The sequence below is a fragment of the Anolis carolinensis genome, chromosome 1 (assembly GCF_035594765.1).
Source record: "Anolis carolinensis isolate JA03-04 chromosome 1, rAnoCar3.1.pri, whole genome shotgun sequence".
NCBI classification, from domain to species: domain Eukaryota; kingdom Metazoa; phylum Chordata; class Lepidosauria; order Squamata; family Dactyloidae; genus Anolis; species Anolis carolinensis.
Genome location: NC_085841.1, coordinates 166,835,054 through 166,843,118, shown reverse-complemented (window position 1 = coordinate 166,843,118; position 8,065 = coordinate 166,835,054).

Here is an 8,065-nt window from a genome sequence, read left to right as displayed (position 1 = left end):
AAAGGTTGTGAGGTCTGTTGGAAACTAGGCAAGTGGGGTTTATATATCTGGAATGCCCAGGGTGGGAGAAAGAAGGGCCAGCTAACACCTCCCAACAAAGGATTCCCTCAGGCAGGAAGCAGCCAGACTTTGAAGCTGCAAAGCCATTGAATGCTAATCACAGTGGTCAATTGCAACATTCACACTTACCTCAAAACAGACAAGAGTTCATTCTCTCACCCTGGGCATTCCACAGATATATAAACCCCACTGTTTATATGGGACATTTGGCCCATAGATGTGGGCCAAATGTCAGGAGAGAATGCTTCTGGAACATGGCCATACAACTCGGCAAACTCAGCAACCCAGTACAATAGATTTTTCAATGCATTGAATAATATAGCCTTGAAGATTAAGGTAGTAGTGGTTACTTCCTTTGGAAATAATACTAATGTATTATTAGTAATACTAATACTAATAATACTAATACTAATTGTATGTCTTCTACTGCATGGCACAATTGTAGCTCCAGTTTGTATTCATCAGCTAAACATCCTTCCTAAAGTTTCCATAGTTTTTCATTCTAAAGTGTTTGTATCCCTTGGACATATTCTTAAGCAAAGAATTCAGAATACGCTTTTCTGGCTATTCAAACTACTTCAGAATATTCCTGTGAACCTGTATAAACATGTTTGGAGTAATTGGCTCTATTATAGGTGGCATGTTGGTGTACAGTTTGTTCTGAACATATTCTTGCTCATATGGAATGTGGCAGTCCCCATTTATGGAGATAAATTAAAGACGATCACTATTAATTGAAATTATATAAATGATCTGTTAAAATACATATTGTGAGACTTTGCCCAATTGCACAAGCAAATCTTTTCGTGCTCTTGCTGCTATATTTTTCTTTTAAGAAAAAAATCAGTTGGACAGATGTGAAAGAAGCTAAACACAGCTGTCACAGCAGTAGGCCACAGATTGCAGTATCTTTTCTTCTGGTGCATCTCGGGATGGGAAGTAAAAAATTACAAGCAACAAGTTACATACCCTGTTTCCTCGAAAATAAGACATACCCATAAAATGAGCCATAGGAGGATTTCTAAGCATTTGCGCAATATAAGCCATACCCCGAAAATAAGACATAGTGAAGGCGTGGCTATGCAGCGTACAAGGTCGGCTCCTCCTGTCAGATCCACGTCATTCTGTGCGTGCTTCAAGCTGAAACATGGAGGGAGACATAGAAAGTGAGTCTCTCTTGCCCCACACAAATACCAGGAGATAGGAGAAATGATTCAGCAAGCAGTCTGCTACTGAGCCCAGAGAGATCATCCCATAAATGCAGATTGTTGTACCACACTTAATAAAAATAAGATATTCCCTGAAAATAAGCCATGGTGTCTTCTTGCGGAAAAATAAATATAAGATAGTGTCTTAGTTTCGGGGGAACACGGTAGTAATATTTTATGTGCTGCTTGTTTATTCATTCAGTCGCTTCTGACTCTGTGACCTCATGGACCAGCCCACACCAGAGCTCCCTGTCGGTCGTGGCCACCTGCAGCTCCTTCAAGGTCAAGCCAGTCCCTTCAAGGATACCATCCATCCATCTTGCCCTTGGTTGGCCCCTCTTCCTTTTTCCTTCCATTTTCTCCAGCATCATTCTCTTCTCCAAGCTTTCCTATCTTATTATGTGGCTGAAGTACTTCATCTTTGCCTTTAATGTACAAGTAGCAGTAATTTCTAACCTGTTCCTTTTTCTGTTAAGAACTAAGTCACATTTCATAAGTAGCATTATCAATGGAAACAATTGTGTATGTAAAATCAATACGCTTAATTACTATTACTGATAGTTACTTTAAAAGTTATATTTTGGTTTTTGAGAGGAAAGTAATGCGACTTAATTAAGTAATGCGACTTAATTAAATATCTAAGTCTGTTGTACATTTGAATATAATTTTTCAAATTTTGTGTCATTCTTTTGCAATTATAAACTTTTTTCAACAAAAGGTAAATTGATTCAGCAATAAATTCCTGGGGTAGGGATAGGGTCTCTTGCATAAGAAATTGTTTTTTTAAAGTAACCGTGCTCCGGCATCTCTAGTCTGTGCTATAATCATAATCAACTTTATATGTATTCTGCCCCCTCTACCAAAAGGGACTTGGGGCAGCTTTCAACAACAACAACAATAAATCTTTATTTGTATCCCGCTTTTCTCCCTAAAACGGGACCCAAAGCGGCTCACAACATTGTGTAAAAGACAATATAAAACAATGTACATATATAAAACACAACCTATAAAACAATTTTACAATAAGATAAGTATATGGTAAAGGTAAAGGTTTCCCCTGACGTTAAGTCCAGTCATGTCTGACTCTGGGGGTTGGTGCTCATCTCCATTTCTAAGCCGAGAGCCGGCATTGTCCATAGACACCTCCAAGGTCATGTGGCCGGCATGACTGCATGGAGCACCGTTACCTTCCCGCTGGAGATGTACCTATTGATCTACTCACATTTACATGTTTTCGAACTACTAGGTTGGCAGAAGCTGGGGCTAACAGCGGGCGCTCATTCCGCTCTCTGGATTCGAACCTGCAACCTTTTGGTCCGCAAGTTCAGCAGCTCAGCGCTTTAACACACTGCACTACTGGAGGCCCCAAGATCAGTATACATTATTTTAAAACATTAATACAGTTATTGCAAGCTACTCAACGAGACAGATGGCAAGGCTAATGTGGCTCAATAAAAGTTAGCCTTCCTATCATTACAGCTAAGTGTCTTCATCAAAAGCTTCCACAGACAGGAAGGTCTTTAGCTGCTTTTAAAAAGATGTCAGGGAGGGGACTGTTTTAACTTCTCAAAGATGGGAGTTCTAAAGAGTTGGAAGTGGTCACCAAGAAAGCCCTCTCTCTTGTCACCGCCAACCGCATTTGCAATGAGGGTGGCAACAAGAGGAGGGCCTCGCTAGAAGTTCATAATGTTTGGGCAGGTTGATATGAGGAGATGCTGCCAGATAGGTAAGTAGGACCTGAACCATTTAGGGCTTTAAAGGTCCAAACCAGCACCTTGAATCGAGCCCGGAAAGGAATTGGCAGCCAGTGCAGGTGCTTTAGTGTGTGTGTGTGTGTGTGTGGGGGGGGGGGGTGATATGCTCCCTGGGTCCAGCACCTTTAATAACCTGGGTGCAGATCTCTGAACTAGTTGACGTTTCCGGACACTCTTCAGGGGCAGCCCCATGTACAGCCCGTTGCAGTAGTCTAAATGTGATGTAACCAAAAATTCAATATGCATAGTATAATAGCAACCAAAACAATACTGATCAACAAATCGTAATACAAAAACAACAGCAGCTATAAAAATACTAAATGTTATGCTAAGTTAATGAGCACAAATATGTATCCCTCTGATGCTTGAGGACCATTCACTCCCAGCTATCGAGAACATGACTAACAGGGTGGAAAGAAGAGACAACATCAGGTGAGCTTGTGTCTATTGGATCAAATCTCCCTGGTCCTAGAGAAGCTTTTGGAAGACTTTGTTAGGTTAAGGCTGTTATTTCTGTCAGGTTAAATTTACAAAGACTTCAGTTCATTTGTAGCCCTTGGATGTCCCTTCTTGCTTCTGTCCTTTTTGCTTGTTTATGACAGGCAAATTATATCACACCCTAACCGTTGCTTGGTTATGCTAGAATCTTTTGACAGCCCTCCCAGATTCCCATTACTAGTCTCTGCACAATCCATGAACTTCACTGCAAAGGGAAAACAGGCTTCCCTTTTCCAAAAAGGAAGAAGGTTTTGGCACATTAGAAACACACACGCCTTACTCCTTGTCAAACCTGGAAGTTTTCTTACATATTTGTGAAGGGTGTGTATGCGTCAATGTTTCCTTCAAGAAAATAGCAGTTCTGAGTTTGAAGATACAAAAAGATCTATAGGGAGAGCTCTAGAATCCTGACAGAACTTGTATTTAAACATTAATGTGGAGGATGTATTGTGATGTCTATCTGTACTGTAAGTTCAGTTAATTTATAAACAACTCGTAACCCTTGCTTTCCGAGTCACCCAATTTGTAAAAATCTGTCGGTTTGCATTTTAACTAAGGTTTGGCTACTTTTATAATTTACTATCTGGAGTAGCTCCTAAAACAGTTTAGGAATTATTTTGATTTTCTCCATATATCGGCGGAATCTGATATTTTCAATCATTTTAAAACTAGAGATAGAATTTCAAACAGAATTTGTGAATAAAAAACTTGGCATATGAATAGAAGTGCAAGTGGGACAGCAAAACGTTGGCTACTTTTAGCTTCCCTTGCGGATTGGGTAAAGGTATGTGAACTTGTAATTGATCCCAGCTTTGTTTTTTCTGGGCATACTGGTGAGGGAATGCAAGGGTGGGATTTGTTATAATGGAAAAGGAGTTATTAGCCTTGACACAATTCTGCTCACAGATAAGAAAATGCTGGTTCTGGTATGTTCAGTTTGGCTTGTTGTGTTCCTCCAAGCCATTTCGGACGTATGGTGGCCCCAATGCAATGCTTTCATAGGGTTTTCTGAGGCTGAGTGTGTGACTTGCCAAACTAAGGCCACCCAGTGGGTTTTCATGGCCAAGATGGGATTCAGACCTTGGTCTCCAGAGCCATTGCCCAGCCTTGAAGCCACAGCGCAATGTTTACTGATAGAGTTGGAAGAGACCTCCCAAGGGCCATCCAGTCCAAGACCATTCTGCCATCCAGGAATGCACAAAGCACTACCAACAGATGGTCATCCAGCCTCTGCTTAAAAACCTGCAGAGCAGCAGACTCCACCATAGACCGATGTACTCAAAAGGTACCAGATCTAGTCTGTTCTTGGAAGCTAAGCAAGATCAGCCCTATTAGTACTTGGACAAGATACCGCCAAAGGCTATCAAGTGCTGGAGGGCTACAAAGGAAGGAATTGGTAAACCTACCTCTGAATATTCCTTAAGAAAATGCTATGAAATGCATGGTTCGCAAGCAACTTGAAGACTCGCAAACACAACAAGAGCCTCTACTGCTGCTGCACACCTTGGCTAGAAGATAGCCACCAAAACCTCACCCCTCTACTACCCCCGAGACTGCCCCTGTGTGTTTGAATGTACCTCCTGGTTTTTTTTCTCCCCCCGTTACATTTATATGCTGCCTTTCTCCTGGAGTGCGACCCAAGGTAGTTTCCACAAAAAGTAAAATTAAAAACTTCTACAGTCTGAAAACAATTACAATCCTTTCAGGCTATAATCTTTTTATTTAAGCAGGCTTTTAAAGAAGAATAAGTTTTTTAAAAAGATCAAGTCAGGGAGTGTTGTGGTTTTTAGCTTTGAATATGTTTTTACGGATTTTAGCTTAATTTTTTTATACCATTGATATTTAAGTATGTTTTAATGTTTGTATATTTGTAGATTGCATTGAAATGGTTTTAATCTAAGCTGCTTCAAAACTCCTTGTTGAAAGAAAAAGTGTGGTATAAATATAATAACAAAGCTAACAACATTTGAACAATGCTCTATTCCTGGTTTGAAAGTGTTACTTCTTGTTTAATTGTGCGGTACTTACTTGGAAGTACTGTAGTTATACTCCAGAATCTTCATTTTTGTGGCTGTCACAAACTATGTTGAATTGATTGAGACTGTGAAAATGTGCTGCAAAAACAAAGTTTTTGTAGTTTAATAAACCTTTTTCCATGTTTTTTAAATGTTTTTATTGTAAACACAGAATAATATCAAAGTCCATCACCATTTCAATATACATATCAAATCTTATTTTCTTAGTACAGTAATCTTAACCTTGTTGATTCCACCTTTATCTCCCACTTGTGTGTCGGTATTTCACACACACACACACCCCACCCTCTGGAAACAGTACTTTCCTTCATTCAGATATTATTTTGATTGATCAATCATAAAAAGATAATGGTTCTATTCTTTCTATTTTCCTTTTCCTTTGACTTTATCTATCAATCCCCCCATTTCAGACCCCAGTTCTTTTTTCTTCGGCCTGATGTATACTTGGCTCTCCTTTCAAGGATATAATCCTGGAGCATAAAGTCAGCTAGGTATTCATACCATTTTTAAACTTCCCACTTTCTTTGCTCTTTCCAACCCAAGGCAACAGTTGCTTGAGCGACAACTATCATGTATTTTATAATTTCCCCCAAATCCTTGATGTTTTCGTTCTTGTCTACTTTCCAGGTGAAGAATTCTTTATTTTTCAATACTAATTTGTGTCCTATTAAATCTTCCATTTCCTTCTTTACCTTGTTATACAATTTTTGTACTTTGTCATATTCCCACCACATATGCATATATGAGCCAATTTTTCCACATCAGTGCCAACACAATTTTGTGATTGATTTAGTTATATGAGCTAATTGAATTGGGATTCTATACCATTTAGTCAGCATTTTCCTTTGTGTTTCTCTAATCCTTATGTGCTTGATTTTTTTTATTGAATTGTTCCAGTATTCAGTGTCTGACTCATTGATATTCAAGTCCTCTTTCCATATCTCAGTCAATGTTTGTTTCAATTTATATCGTTTTTCAACTAATTTCTTGTATATAAAACCCATCAGGCCTTTCTCCTTTTCTAATTTTCACTATAAAATTGGGTCAAAATCTGTTTCTGGACATTCCTTTCCCCTCCAATTCATAATCCTCTGTTTCAGTCCATTCCAAAGAAGCCAGTTACATTGACCACAATTGTCTTTTATCATTTCCCAATCCTTAATTGTCCCATCTGGATTTAGGAGATCTCTTATCAATTTCATTCCATTTGGTTTTAAATTTGTTATCACTTTACAGAATATCTGTGCCTTTTTATTGTCTAAAAACCCTATTGGGAGTATATCTACTTTATTTATTGGCAATTTACCTTGCCATTTTTCCAGGACCTCATGGATGGGATCATTGGTCCCCCTTTGATTTCTTTTAGAGTTTTATTGTCCACCCATCCTTTTAAACTCAGGCAATTATGCCATCTGTTTATTGTTTTTTCAATTCTGACCCATCTTTGTGAATCATCAAAATCTAATTCTAACAATATTGTTAATTGGCAGGCTTCAAAATAGTCTTGTAGATTAGGTGCCCCCCATCCTCCGTTTTGTTTTGGGGAGTAAAATACTGAATTGGCAAGTGTATTTTTATTTCCTCTTGCTATCCAAGTTTTTATTGAATTGTCTCATTTCTTAATTATTTTGCTGGGGAAGGACTATATAGAAGAACTTGGAACAAGAATAAAAATTTGTGGAGAACCATGATTTTGACTATCTTAATTTTTTTTGACATATCCCAGTTCCGATTATGCCAATTGTGAATTTGATTATTCCCAAAAATGTAAACAATATAATTCAATCAAATTATAACTACTTATGGGAAAAAAAACCCTTTTCCATGTTTTCATGATAGAACCAATTAGGAAATGACATTTATAACCCAGGAACAAAAATCATGTTACGTAGTATAATAATTTCATGACACATTTCAAAAAAAAAATTAAAGTCAAATATGCCCAATAAAAAGCTATGGCGAGAAGAGGTATCAGTCAGTGGGTGAGATGGGTCCTACATTTGGGAGAGAAATTACACTATGTGACACGATTTTTGTTCCTGGGTTATAAATGTCATTTCCTAATTGGTTCTATCATAAAAACATGGAAAGGGTTTATTAACACCAGAAAGAGACTCAACAGAGGAAGTAATATCTCCCAGTAGGAAGAAAAGGAGAAGATATTGGCCAACTCAGACATTCTTTGGAGGCTTTTAAGCAGAGGCTGGATGGCCATCTGTCGGGGGTGCTTTGAATGTGATTTCTTGCTTCTTGCCAGGGACTGGATGGCCCATGGGAACTCTTCCAACTCTATGATTCAGGAACAACTCTTGAAAATCCCAGGGAGTACCTCTGAACAGAAAACAACTACCACAAAGCCTAGGCCAGTGGTTCTCAACCTGTGGGTCCCCAGATGTTTTGGCCTTCAACTTCCATAAATCTTAACTGGTAAAGTGTCTGGGTTTTTTGGGAGTTGTAGGCCAAAACGCTTAAGCGGCTGAGGGGGGAAAGGAAGGGGCCTGAGGCTGTT